This window comes from Myxocyprinus asiaticus, chromosome 11 (assembly GCF_019703515.2).
Source record: "Myxocyprinus asiaticus isolate MX2 ecotype Aquarium Trade chromosome 11, UBuf_Myxa_2, whole genome shotgun sequence".
Classification (NCBI taxonomy): Eukaryota; Metazoa; Chordata; class Actinopteri; order Cypriniformes; family Catostomidae; genus Myxocyprinus; species Myxocyprinus asiaticus.
In genome coordinates this window covers 24,790,701-24,803,927 of record NC_059354.1, presented here as the reverse complement: position 1 = coordinate 24,803,927, position 13,227 = coordinate 24,790,701, and positions in this window count along the sequence as shown.

Below are 13,227 nucleotides of genomic sequence, written 5' to 3'. Positions count from 1 at the left end.
TATTTTTTGTCTAAACAGGGCCTCAGTTAACAGGTTACCAAGGAGCAAAGACAGAAAAGCGGAATTTTGACAGTGTAGAGAGATGAAGTAAACTGAAATGTATCTCAGCACAAAAGCATCCCACAGAAAACATATCTGTGAATCATTAAACCTTTTTAACACTATTTTTTAGCCAGATTTGCTTAAATGGACATACATCTCTGGTTTATATGAATAAGACTAGATTTATCAGAGGTCATTATGATGACCTTATATGAAATACAAAATATTTAATGTGAAACCTGGAACGCTTATAGTCCAAAGATAAAAAAAATTTCATGCAGGGACCCCTGCACTTTCATCTTAGCCCTTCATTAAATTTTTGCCTGTCTTGAATCAGTCTTCATAGGAAAAATATTGTTTTTCATTTTAGTCGTCTCCTGTGGTTTGGCTGGTGCTCCAAAAGCGATTCAAGGAAAATCCACTGCTTCATGCAGGCTGAATGAACAGCCCAGGATGGCACGTAATGTGAACAGCCGGTATTTCTGTGTGTTGGTTTTACAACAAAGCTAAAAGGATTTGTTCTTTTATGTCAGTTGATACTGTTTGTACTGTTTGTGCAGATCTAAAACAAGCATGATTCTGTGAATCATGAAAATGCATGATCAAGAAGATAAATATTTTACAAACAAACCTTATCAAACATCTTAAAACTCTAGCACGGACATACAGTACATCCACAAACAAGCAAGCACGTTGCGTGACACATACTGAAATGCATGTGTCCAGCATAAACACACGCATTCATGTGTTCACATTTTATGTCTCTGGTGTAAGTGTTTATATTTCTCGGTCAGGGCTAGAGAGGGTCTTTTTTCCCTTTTCTACATTTTATGTTACAAGTCTGTGTGCCATGAGTCCAGATATCTCAGTTATCTCTTCATGAAAACACAGCATGACTTTCACATCATTTCAGAGGAAGACGATGAGCCTTTGATGTTGTCTAAAATTTAACCGTGTGAAGGAGAGGCTCTGCTTTCTGACATAATAATGTTGAGGGAAGAGCAGGGGGATATCACATATATATTTGAAGAGGCATCTGACCTATGCTTAGCAGCATGTTGAAGAGCAGTTTGTTTATTCAGTTGATGGAAATAACTTTCTGATGTGCTGCCACAATCTCAATTGGTGAGAGGCAATAGTACAGTAATAGTATTAGTAGGGGTGTGTAGCAAAGCCATAATCTATGTGTATCTGTATCTGTTGCAATGGCAAATTATCTGTATTCAGAAACAACTGAATGTGGGTGTGGCTTAAAACCATAAGTGTGTAAATACTAAATGAAAAGCTTATTTTTAAAATGTAACTCTATTCCATTTATAGTTTATATATAGCAAATATGCCTTTTATAAATCATACAATTATTTATTATTATTATGATTATTTAATTATATTGTCTTTTTTATTCTTTTTTTCCCCAACCAGGTAAAGCTGAATAGGCCTATGTGTTGTCAACTGTGGATAGCTCTCCCACATTATCCTTATCGTCAAAGTAAAAAACACAAAACAACAAAGAATAAAAAGACTTCGTTTGAATCGGAAATAAACCACAATAGTGTGACTTCTTAATGGCACAACAGTCTGTGCCTTTTCTTTGCAGGTGACTGCATTTGTTTTGTTTGGAAAGAAATGGTAAACTTAACCCCTCCTTTATATACACTGCGTGCAGCCTGCTTGAGGAGTGAGTGAGATGCAGAAGCATGTCACTGTATAGTATATCTCACTCAGAAGGTTTTAAAAATTAACATACAGTAGACATTTTAAAAAGTGAAAATGTGTATGATATAGTACCTTAGTTAATGTTAATCCTGACATGCTCAGATTTCTGAGACGTGCACAATAAATGGAGACTCTAATGCGGCAATCCGATTTGAACTTGAAATCACACTGTGCACACTTTCATTAATGTAAGCCCCTTTCCCACATACAGTGCCAGTACATTACCCTTAGTCACTTTCTAGATGAGAACTCTATAAGAGGAACGGCACACCTGAGGAAACTTTTCCCTTCTTGCACTCACAAACACACACACAAAAGGAACCCCTGTAGTGACGTCATTTTGTGTCGACCATTTTTTTTCTGACGTTGTTTGCATGCGCGATTCAATAGCAACAACAACAGATCAACAACACCTACGGAGGACGACAGGTGCAACACTTTCATTGGGGCTGTTTTACATAAAATTGTGGCTGCATCTGTAAACGAAGGCAGCTGCCTTGCTGCCTAATCAGTTAATAGCTTAAACAACAGGGTTTTACAATAAATGGATCTCTTAAAGAAACTGGTCTCAGAACAGTTTGAAAAGCACCTTATTTTCATCCTGCCTCCGAAGGCAGCATTTTCCAGATTTCGGACACAGCCTGTGTCTTCAGGTTACAGTCTTTACACTGGGCGCATAAGCCATGCATGCAGTGCACATGAGATGAGCAATGAGGCATGCAAGCTATATTTTAACACACAGCACACACTGAACTCTGCAGAAAGCATGTCGAAAATGCACTATAAACGTATTTATTAACACAATCTTTCACAAGCTTTTATGACTCAACACAAAATACAGTACTGAACCACTCACTCAGCGACTTAAAAAAGATGTTTTGATGCAAGTTAACCAAGCAGTAACAGGCACGCAACACTTTCCTCAAGTAATTCGATTTCTTGACAGTTTATAATAGATTTCAATTACCCACTCTCGAGAAAAATCTTATTATTTATGCCTGTCATCCCAGGAAAAAAACAAAAACAATGTAGTAATCCACAAATCACTTTATTTTCTATACAGTCAAACAGTACAGATGCGATGAAAACTCAAACCACGTTTCCCGATGAAGTCACGTAGCAGCGCTGCTCACCCCTCGCACGCACATACCTGAAACAGGTGATACTCTTTGGATACTTTGTTGCTTTTATATTATTTCTGTTAAGGGAAATGGAAAACAATCCTCTAAATAGTAGGCTAGCAGCTAGTTTGTTTACTCATGGCAGGCTTGGCAGCTGCCACTTTTCACATTTCTCATTGGTCAAACATGTATGACGCACAAAGCAATCACAGGTTGCAGCCCCTCCCAGAGTCCCTTTTCTGGGGTAGAAGAACCTACCCTGGAGTAGGAGTTAAAAAGTCTGTCTAAAGTCCCTCTAAATGGCTAAGAGGAACTATAGATCCTCATGTGCGAAAAACGACGAAAAGTACTACTTCCAGGTATAAGTACCTAAAACAGGCAGTGGGAAAGGGCCTAAAGTTTACACCAGGGGAAGTTTTAGGGTCAGAGGATATTCGGGGCTTAGCCCAGACCTAATATGGGTATCTTTGTTGATTAAATATTGGAATGCAAAAGTTACATCTGTAAGGTGTCATTTAAATAAAGTAAATCTGTAAATCTTTAACTTACTAATTTTTTGTCTCAGCCTCAAAGAGGCTCAAAGATTAGAAGCTGTGTGCTTGTAACACTATGTACTTTATTTTGTCCCTTTCGGCTTTCCGACCAAACATTGCATACATGTCACTGTTTCATATAATTGATTTGTTTGCTGTTTTTAAGTTAGTTGAGAAGTTATCAGGCAGTAAAAAGCTAAAATAGTTTCTTATGAGGTAAAAAAAAAAGAGTTGCTGGATTTGCCAAAGTTCGTAAGGTTCATGGCATCACAAGTTTTTTGGGGGAAAAACACAAATGTCAAATAAAAGAAAGTTGTCTTGCTTCATGAGTCAAAGACAGAATCATTATCCAAAATCACTATCTATCTGTCACCATCACAGTTACAAACATCAGGAGGCAAGTTCACACTTGTACAGTTACATCACTCTGTAAAAATAAGAGATATTTGACAGTGAACTACAACTTTACTGTTTAAAGGGAAACTGTTCATTTTCAGACAGATGGCAAATCTGTACTATGACTGGCCAAGTTCAGCTGCCATCTCAACTGGATCCTGAAATTTTACAGAAGCTCTTAGGGGACTAGGTGATTGTGGGGAATGCTTTTTAGTGGGACTAAAAGCATTTACTTCTTTACCAGTTAGATTTCTAGTGTAGAGTTTATTTCTCTAAACTACCAGTTAGAAATAGAGCTGTCACAAACGAGCTCACTTGTATTGCTGTAAGTATGCCAACAGAGTATCTAAACAATCCCTAAACACCTGATGATGTCACTCGTTCTCCAGCCAAAAATGTCTCAAATCACTGTGGCTTTTACCTGAAGTTCTATTCCACACAGAAAAGAAAAGGTCTACCAAAACTGTACATTTAGAATTCTCTGTCTGTTCACGTAGAATTGTTTTATAAAATTTAATGGGTAATATCTCAAGCCCTGACTAAGTTTTTAAATGATAAAATGAGCCATGTACTGATTCATGCTGAACGAACCTGAAAAGGTTGCTTGTTTCGAGACGATACGTTTCAAATCACAGCTCCTACACCGTGAACTCGAAAATGGACAGTATGTCATTGATGTGTGAATAATCCAATCTGCTTGTTCTGTATAAAGTACAATTCATACACACACACACACACACACACACACATATATATATATATATATATATATATATATATATATATATATATATATATATATGTATGTATATAAGTGGCAGGCCGTGCATTTAAAGTCTAGGCCTTCAGTGTGATTCATGCCATTAAGAAAACACAGTTTCACAATGAATAAAATACCCTATGCCTTTGGGCATCATACATTATGTCGCAGCTCACTAGTAATACCAATTAACATTTTAAAAACACGTCCACGCACAAAAGCCAGAACTTGAAACGACACTTAATGCTCAAGCAAGCCTGTTTTGTGAAATGAATGTCTCCCGAACAGACATTAAAAAATCTATATTTTTCATATGAATCTACCAAGTAATACCTGGGAAAATCTATCTAATAATATTTGCGATTTAAATGTTGCTTGCAATAACTTTTGTTTCGCCAAGGTACACAGTTATGCTGCATTCCATTCAAGTTGGATGTGGGATATTCCTACTTGATATCTCCGACCATAAATGCATTCCATTCCCCGATATTCAAAAGATGACGTTTAAGGAAACAAAACTGCAACGCTCCCGTTAGCTTAGCAGGGGTTTGACTCTCATTAGAGATGTCTCCTAGCAACCCAACGATAAACAATGCTGCAGTGCTAGCATTTGTGCTTCAGGTGTACGATTATCAAAAGAGATGATAATGTTTTATACACCTGTTTCTGCAGGCATTATTAAACAAGCTTTAATATCATGTAATGTGGAAACTAACTCATTTATTGATATTACTTAATAAAGTGAATGTTTATCACTTACTTTGTATATCTCCCTGAGTGTCGACATGTTTGTGTGACATCATGCCCCTGCATCTCGGTAAAATCGGAGATGAGAATTTCTGCACGAGCCTACAAGTTGTAATTCTGACTTCAAGATGCATTTCATTGCACTTTTCCTAGTAGGAGTTGCAAAATCCGACTTTCCGAGTTGAATGGAACGCAGCACTACTTTTCAAAACTTGATCCGACACTGAATGCTCAAGCAGCCTATATTTACACTTAGAAAACTCCTGATGTTGCTATAACAATGCAAAATGCACTTACCTATTTGCTTGAAGTAAAAATCAGTCCTCCTTTCCTGTTTAATAAATTAAGCAATCACATGGTCATGCAGAATATCTTGTGTTTTTAAATCCATAAGGATCTCTTTCTCAATGTCAATACCAGCAGTGATGACAGCTGACTCGTCAGACAGCTTGATCTTACGCTTTTCGCTCTTAAATTATGTACATCACTTAAAGCGTGATTGCGTCACTCAAGGCCAGCTAGAAGGTCTAAAGATCACACCCACCAAGAACAAATAAATCAATCTGATTGGCTGATGAATCTGACAATCTGACTTTAGTTGCCCATTCATTTGCACTGTTGAGGGATTCTGTAGAAATTCTGAAGGCCTGAGGGGGTGGAGCTCAGACTCACGTGCTGCTTCGGGCATGAGATTTGTGAAACAGTTGTCACATTTTACTTGTAAGCATCAAGGAATAAATTCTGACTGGATAAGCTTTTAATTTTTCTCTATTTGTTTGTAGATTAATTAAGAGTGGATGCGATTAAAAATACATAGGCAAAAAGGTGACTGAGAATGAAAGGATGAAAAATATTTATTTATTTGGCATGTTAGGCCAGCAGAGAAGGCTTTGCTGGCCCTGAGAAATCACCACTGATTTATATATATATATTCATATATGGTTACTGATTAGATAGTTATATCTCCAGGCTGGCAATGCAAAAGTCTTATCCCTGGAAGGGGTGATGCATGATCTGGAGAGCTTCTCATTTCTCCCATCATCATTGTGACCCTGAGCAAGAGACTTTTTGGATAAAAAGCATTCATTAAGTGATGAATAACCGAACCCACAGTCAAGGAGAAGTCAATGAGAATCAAGTTTCTCTCTAAGGTTAGATGAGTGTGTAGATGATCACAGAGTCTTGTTTTCACATCCCTGAAAATGTCAGGGTCTCTCCTATATACTCAGCATAAATTCCCAACGAGAACATCTGGTCTGCTTGGGAAAAGGAAGAAAAAACCCTTTACCCCCTTTTCACATTTACCACAAAAATCAGCTCATACAATACACTGAATCAAATATGTAAAGGATTTAGTTTCACATGGAAACTGTAGCTTTATTAGTAAACCAGGCAAGCAGGTTTTTCCCACCCACTATTCTTTCTATTCATCCACATGTCCATATGTCCTAAAATGGACCCCTGGGGGACACAATGACTCTCCATGACTCAGCAAAGTGAAAAGGAGATTGGAAAGGTTATAAATGTTAGATGGGGAACTATTTATTGTTTATTAATCTATAAATAATGAACAGAGATTTTCATACATAAAATCACATTGTCTCCAACAAACAGTTTAATGTAAAATCTATGATTTATCTTCTACAGGTTCACATTCCCACAGTGGTTCATGAGGAAACTGCAGGGGGTTCATGACATTGTGATAGAAATTCCAATGCTGAAAATGTATAAAAATAATTGTAAAATACAGTGGCATGCAAAAGTTTGGGCACCCCTGACCAAAATTTATGTTGCTGTGAATAGCTAGGCGAGCAAAAGATGGCCTGATTTCAAAAAGGCTTAAAGTTAAAGATGACATATTTCTTTAATATTTTAAGCAATTTTACTTTTTTATATTCATCTTTTTCAGTTTCAAAATAACAAAAAAGAAAAAGGGCCCAAAGCAAAAGTTTGGGCACCCTGCATGGTCAGTACTTAGTAACACCCCCCTGGCAATTATCACAGCTTGTAAAATCTTTTTGTAGCCAGATGTCTTTCAGTTTTTGTTTGGGGGATTTTCGCCCATTCTCCCTTGCAAAAGGCTTCTAGTTCTGTGAGATTCTTGGGCCGTCTTGAATGCACTTCTCTTTTGAGGTCTATCCACAGATTTTCGATGATGTTTAGGCCAGGGGACTGTGAGGGCCATGGCAAAACCTTCAGCTTGCGCCTCATGAGGTAGTCCATTGTGGATTTTGAGGTGTGTTTAGGATCATTATCCTGTTGTAGAAGCAATCCTCTTTTCATCTTCAGCTTTTTTTTTGTGTGTGTAATGTTTGCTTCCAGAATTTGCTGGTATTTAATTTAATCCATTCTTTCCTCTACCAGTGAAATGTTCCCCAGTGCCACTGGCATCAACACAAGCCCAAAGCATGATCGATCCACCCCCGTGCTTAACAGTTGGAGAGGTGTTCTTTTCATGAAATTCTGCACCCTTTTTTCTCCAAACACACCTTTGCTCATTGCGGCCAAAAAGTTATATTTTAACTTCATCAGTCCGCAGGACTTGTTTCCAAAATGCACCAGACTTGTTTAGATGTTCATTTGCAAACTTCTGACACTGAAATTTGTGGTGACTTCCATGAAGGTCATATTTGTGCAGGTGTCGCTGCACAGTAGAGTCTGCTAAATCTTCCTTAAGGTCTTTTGCAGTCAAACAGGGGTTTTGATTAGCCTTTCTAGCAATCCTTTTTGGAGTTCTCTCTGAAAGTTTTCTTGGACTTCCAGACCTCAACTTGAACTCCACCATTCCTGTTAACTGCCATTTCTTAATTACATTATGAACTGAGGAAACGGCTACCTGAAAACGCTTTGCTATCTTCTTATAACCGTCTCCTGCTTTGTGGGCATCAGTTATTTTAATTTTCAGAGTGCTAGGCAGCTGCTTAGAGGAGCCCATTTTGGGACAAGATTTGAGGAGTCAAGAGTATGTATAAAGCTTTGAAATTTGCATCACCTGGACTTTCCAAATGATGACTGTGAACAAGCCATAGCCCTAACAAGCTAATTAAGGTCTGAGACCTTGGTAAAACTTATCTGAGAGCTCAAATCTCTTGGGGTGCCCAAACTTTTGCATGGTGTTCCTTTCCCTTTTTTCACTCTAAAATTGTATAAAATAAAAATGATACACTAATATTGTTTAAAATGTTGAAAAGGATGTTTCATCTTTAACTTTATGCCTTTTGGAGATCAGTTCATCTTTTACTCACTTAACTATTCAGAGCAACAGAAATTTTGACCAGGGGTGCCAAAACTTTTGCATGCCACTGTAAATATGAAAAGGGGTTATTACAATTACAATATGGAAATGCAAAGCAATACATGTAAGATTGCATGCAAATATGTAAAATTATCATTATACTTTCAAAAGATAACATTACTTAAAGGGATAATTCACCCAAAAATGAAAATTCTCTCATCAATTACTAACCCTCATGCTATCCAAGATGTGTATGACTTCCTTTCTTCTGCAGAACACAAACAAAGATATTTAGAAGAACATCTCTGCTCAGTAGGTCCGTACAATGTAAGTGAATGGTTGCCAAAAATGTTAAGCTCCAAAAAGCACATAAAGTCTCTCGGTTCAGGGATGTCGTGCTTTCTGGTCACTCTCTCTCCCTCTCTGATGCTCTGGTGTGCCTTTTCAAGTCTCCCTCCGTCATCACTATAATGAGAGACAGGTGTTAGATAATTATGAACCAGGTAGCGAGCCTTACTGCTCTCTCTCTCCCGCAGACCGACACATGACCATGCCTCCCATGCCAAGGGGTGCCAAAACTTTTGCATGCCACTGTAAATATGAAAAGGGGTTATTACAATTACAATATGGAAATGCAAAGCAATACATGTAAGATTGCATGCAAATATGTAAAATTATCATTATACTTTCAAAAGATAACATTACTTAAAGGGATAATTCACCCAAAAATGAAAATTCTCTCATCAATTACTAACCCTCATGCTATCCAAGATGTGTATGACTTCCTTTCTTCTGCAGAACACAAACAAAGATATTTAGAAGAACATCTCTGCTCAGTAGGTCCGTACAATGTAAGTGAATGGTTGCCAAAAATGTTAAGCTCCAAAAAGCACATAAAGTCAGCATAAGTGGTTAAATCCAATCTTCTGAAGCAATATGATAGGTGTGGGTCATTATTTATCATAAATACTCCTCCCTGACCATTGGGGGGCAATATGAATGTAAAAGTAAAAGTGGAGAGTGATAGTAAAAAAGGAATTAAATATTGATCTGATTCTCACCCACACCTATCATATTGCTTCAGAAGGTATGGATTTAACCACTGGAGTCTGATGGATTATTTTTATGCTGTGTTTATTTGCATTTTAGAGTTTAAAAATTTTGGCACCCATTCACTGTCACAATCTTATCATTCTGTCAGTCTGGGTTTTTGTGTGACAGGATCATGACATCATTGTTCTATGTCTGTCTTGTGTTTCGTTTTCTGTCTTTGTTATGTCACGATCCTGTCACTCTGTCAAACTGGGTTTTTGTGTGACTGGGTTGTGCAAAACTGAGCTGTCGGGTTTATTTGTGGCCGAACTCTCGCACAGGTGTCTTGTCTCGTGTTTTCGCCTGTTGCGTGCATCGTGTGGTTTTTGCCTCGTGATGTACACTCAGGCTTTGTCAAGTGTGAGAATGCATGGCATTGCTTTCTCTCGTCTTATCTGTCGGTTGGCATGGGCGCATATTGCCTTATTGTCTTGGCGATGTGCACTCGTGCCATTCAGGTGTTTGTTTCTTGTGAGATCATGTGGTTTTGTTTTATTTCTGTTTTGCCTCATAACTCTCAGTCCTCCGTCATACCCCCCCTCCTTGTTTGCCCATTATTAATTTGCCTCACCTGCCATGCTATTAACCTGTTTGATTTCTCTCTCTATTTTAGTCTCCTTGTGCGTGCTGTCCAGTGCCAGTTCATCTTGTTCTTTGTTCTAGTGAGTTCGTCTAGCTCTTCGGTCTTGTTCCCATCCGTCTGTCCTGTGATTTCCCTCTTTATCCAGCCCAGCCCATCCTTGAGTTTACCACCCTGAACCTCGTTTTTTCCCCTTTGGGGTAGTTTGAGTTTTTGCCTGTGTTTATTTTTGGATTAATAAAACCTTTTGTTTTTTTCACTCTGCGTTTGGGTCCTGCCTCTGCTGACAACCGTGACATTCACTTGCATTGTATGGACCTACAGAGCTGAGATATTCTTCTAAAAATCTTTGTTTGTGTTCTAAAGAAGAAAGAAAGTCATACACATCTGGGATGGAATGAGGGTGAGTAAATGATGAAAGAATTTTCACATTTTTGTGAACTATCCCTTTAAAATATCATTGTGTACTTCATGTAAATATTTTAGGTCATAGTAGTTCAGCTGACAAAAAAAAGTTGGTCTAGAAATGGGCTACACTTACTTCAATTATTAATAAGAAATTTCCCATTGCCCTTTTTCTTGAACTAAAATTTTAATTTTTCCATTGTGTTCCAATGTGTCGTTTTTAAAGTTATGCTGGTCATGTCTACTACACTTGTGATACATTTCTTTTAAGGCTATGGGAACAGGATGGTAGACTACAGAAGTCAGTATCAAATGTCCAGTTTTAACAACAATGGTATGATTTCTCGAGCACTCATAGTTTTTAAATTCAAAGTTTAGTTGTCACATGCTCAGTTGGGATTGCTGTGAAATATCTTTCCTCAACAGAGGCTTACTCCAAATTACAGTACACTCGGATCAAATTCTACTGTATCATCACATCTATATAGTCTGTTCTACAAGGAACTTATACCAGACTCAATGTCATTGCCGCCCCTCTCTCCCCCTTTTCTGACCCCTTCTCTGATTGTCGAGGCTTTGTACAGCCAACATGCTCAAGTCCAGACCGTATCTTGTCAAGGGAGTAAACAGATGTGTTATGATGATAACCCCAAGCATTTCCATGCTGATACAAACCAGGGCTGAAGTTAGACATCAAAAACACACTAGAGGGTCTGAATACAAAAAAAGGCACAAAACTGTAAAGAAATTAATTGAAGTACATTAAAGGGTTATGATATGCCTTTTTTATTATTTTAATATGTTCCTTGAGGTTCACCAATAATATTATCATATATTTGTAAAACATGATAATTTTCCACCCTTATTCTGACCCTCTGTCAGAAATCTGTTTTGGTGCTGCTTCTCCTTTAAGACTTGTCAGTAAACGCCCACTGTTATGCTTGGCTCTCTGCTCTTGACTGAACCGCCATCTCACTGCTCACCACTACTGGGCGGTCTACATAAGTGATACACTGTAAAAAAAAAAAACTGGCAGCTGTGGTTGCCAGAATAATTATGTAAAAAATTAAGTAAAAATGTACTTTACAGAACAACCTGTAAATTTTACACTGTAACAAAAAAAAAAAAATAATAATAAAAACTTACAGTAAAAATGTCAAACTTGATATTAACCTCCTGAAACTGTAAAAATCTGTGTAACAGATCTCTAAGTTCAGGCAATGGAGGAGTCAGGAGACAACAAAGCAGGTTCAAGGTCAGTCCTTTTATTCTCTCTCTTATACACAATCGACGGTAGCCGTTGATAACAGAAAAAACGTTCTAAATAAATGAAAGCACTCTAGCTAATAAATCACTCTCTCGGTTCAGGGATGTCGTGCTTTCTGGTCACTCTCTCTCCCTCTCTGATGCTCTGGTGTGCCTTTTCAAGTCTCCCTCCGTCATCACTATAATGAGAGACAGGTGTTAGATAATTATGAACCAGGTAGCGAGCCTTACTGCTCTCTCTCTCCCGCAGACCGACACATGACCATGCCTCCCATGCCACATGCCCCCACCGCTGACTCAGGCCAGGGCAATATCCGGCCTGCCTACTCCCCCCCCCCATTTCTGGAGAGAAAGACAGGCGCAACCATCTGCACCCCCGGTCTGTGGACCACCTTGAATTTAAAGGGCTGGAGAGCCAGGTACCAACGGGTGATCCGCACGTTAGCATCCTTCATGCGGCGGAGCCACTGCAGAGGAGCGTGATCGGAACAGAGGGCGAAGGCTCACCCCAGCAGGTAGTAACAAAGGGTCAGAACAGCCCGCTTAATCGCAAGACACTCCTTCTCGATGGTACTATATTTTGTCTCCCTGAAGGAGAGCTTGCGACAAATAAATAGCACTGGCTGTTCCTCCCCTCCCACCTCCTGTGAGAGCACTGTGCCTAGCCTGCGTCAGATGCATCAGTCTGCAAAATAAAGGGGAGAGAAAAATCAGGTGCATGAAAAAGCAGCCCCCCACACAGTGCGGACTTTACCTTAAGGAAGGCGTGTTGGCATGACTCTGTTCACTGGACCAGATCGGGAGCCCTCTTTTTAGTAAGGTCAGTCAGTGGGCTGGTGACATCAGAATAACTAGGCACAAACCTACAGCCAGCCCCAAAAACTGCCTTACCCCAATTTTGGTCTTGGGCGCCAGGCAGGCTGTGATCGCTGTGGTTTTGTCAATCTGTGGACGCACCTGCCCGTGACCCAAGTGGAACCCCAGATACCTAACTTCCACCCGCCCAATTGCACACTTCTTCGGGTTGGCCGTGAGTCCCGCCTGTCTCCGCACTCTCAGGACCACCCTCAGATGTTGCATATGTCGCTGCCAATCATTACTGCAAATGATGATGTCATCTAGATATGCGGCGGCATATGCCATGTGCGGTCTGAAGACCTTGTCCATAAGGCGCTGAAATGTGTCTGGGGCTCGGGACATTGGCGTTAAAGGGATCTGCCAATAACCCTTTATCCAGCGTCCAGTAAAATTGAGCCGCGCCCAACCTCAATTTGCACCATTAGATGAGTGCCAAATTTGGACACCGCGTTCACTTTCTGGTAGTCAACACAGAA